The sequence below is a fragment of the Salvia hispanica genome, unplaced genomic scaffold (genome assembly GCF_023119035.1).
Source record: "Salvia hispanica cultivar TCC Black 2014 unplaced genomic scaffold, UniMelb_Shisp_WGS_1.0 HiC_scaffold_869, whole genome shotgun sequence".
NCBI lineage: Eukaryota > Viridiplantae > Streptophyta > Magnoliopsida > Lamiales > Lamiaceae > Salvia > Salvia hispanica.
In genome coordinates this window covers 1-2,000 of record NW_025952653.1, presented here as the reverse complement: position 1 = coordinate 2,000, position 2,000 = coordinate 1, and the positions used below count along the sequence as shown (strand labels likewise).

Below are 2,000 nucleotides of genomic sequence, written 5' to 3'. Positions count from 1 at the left end.
AACTAAGATTTTACATGCATTATATTAAAATTGATTGATATATTTGTTGATAAAAAAATCTATTTATCAACGTATACGAAAACTGAAATAAAAATTGTCAGATTTCATCATCCGAACGTCGTTAGAACATATGCAATTGAGATCTTGTTAGAATCCTTATAAAATTACCTTTCATCTGATATATTTTTTGCGAAAAAATTATTCAAAATCGAGAGAGTTACTTAAATTTAAAGTTTTTGGATATTAATAAGAGAGAATTGACATTAATACCCTATAATTTTATTTAATAATTATTTAAATTTTAAATATACTAATCCACTTGGTCTTATATCAATCACTAGATCTCCTAATCTAATGATTAAGAATTAGTCTTAATTTTAGATTGCTAATTACTCCCTCTGTCCGCGAATAGGAGTCTCGTTTTTCCATTTTGATCCGTCCTTGAATAAGAGCCTGGTTCATAATTACCATAAATGGTAAAGAGGCCCCACATTCCACTAACTCATTTCACTCACATATCATTTAAAACTAATATATACAAGTTGGGCCCCTATTCCACTAACATTCTTCCACCCATTTTTCTTAACATTTCTTAAAACCCATGCCGAAAACAAATGGAACTCCTATTCGCGGACGGAGGGAGTAGTTAGCAAGATCACATCCCTACTTGGGTATGTATAGTAAAGAAAGATAGACGTGGGGTTTACCTTTTGATGATTTGATGATTTGTTGGTGTGTGACTGTGTGTGAAGAAAATTTTGGGTGTTCGATATTTGTAGAGACTTTGGGGATATATATACTTGTTATCTTTGGCAATTGGATGGTATATTTTATTTTTCTTGCTGCTAAAAGATATTGTAACTCTTAGGTCAAGATTTTAGCCTTTAATACAATCTTGAGATATCACACTACTTGCATCTCCACTATATTAAGGAGGTCCCTATGGATTTGGTAGAGATATTTGCAAATCATGTAAATTTGAAAGATAATCTCATGTAGGGAAATTATTTTTGGAGATTTTTCCTTGGAGTGTTGACTATCAAATGGACTGCCTTAGACTTGCGCGTCTCTTTTGTTTAATTGTAATATATTAGGGTTCAATTATTTTATAATATTATACTTTATCGGACTTTTAATGCATGTATTAGACATTATAAACTTTTACTTTGAATTTATTCTTTTGAAAGTCATTGAAAATAATTGCAAAATACTGACAAGCATAAGCAGCAATGTGTTTTATTTAATCATGTAAGAATCCTTTCAAAGTTTTGGGGTTGTTACACATCTGCAGACACCATTTATGCATACCTTCCTCGTACCCGTTTTGCATTCTAATTTGCAGTCGTCACTGCGTCTGCATATTGACTTATCTGAATAACACACATAAAAATATAAAATTAAAATAACGAATTTATGCATTAAGAGATACTTGTAATTTGTAATATTATTTTTTATGGACTTGTCTGTCCCATAAACTCACAAGACTGGAATATAAAATCATAACTTTACAAATTTTAGCAATTGTTTAACAGTAAACCACTTGGTTTCAGTTAAATCAATGTAAATTTAATTAGCACTAGAAATAGAATGATGTCATATTGTCTAAAACCGGTCATTGTATTTTAGATTTCGACCATTTTGGACAATTATAAAAAATTGAAAAGTTATGATTTTACTAATCACTTTTAAGTAAGTTAAGAAAAGTAATAATAAAATAGAAACCGAAAAAGGTGGAGAGAAGAATAAAATAAGAGAGATTAAAGTAAGTGAGATGAAACGTGTTGACTTTTATTAAAAAAAAGAAATTACTCTACTATTATGAAACTTATCAAAATGACAAAATGACTCTACTACTATGAAACGAATGGAGTATAGAAAGAGTCATCATTGAATGTACCATCAATCTTCTCAGTTCCTCGCAAATTATCACAGAGGCAATGCCGCGTTGTAAAACAAACTGCTTGTTGGTGTGTCTCTTCGCAAATAGGAACTAGATAGTC

General features: G+C 30.2%; 1 long non-coding RNA gene across 1 annotated transcript; it reads right to left on the bottom strand.

The window, feature by feature from the left end:
- Positions 1 to 1,239: 1,239 nt before the first annotated feature.
- Positions 1,240 to 2,000, bottom strand: LOC125200257. Its single transcript, XR_007172704.1, has 2 exons — positions 1,898 to 2,000; positions 1,240 to 1,370 (listed from the first exon to the last, which is right to left on the bottom strand). It is a non-coding gene; the product is annotated as an uncharacterized LOC125200257 (long non-coding RNA).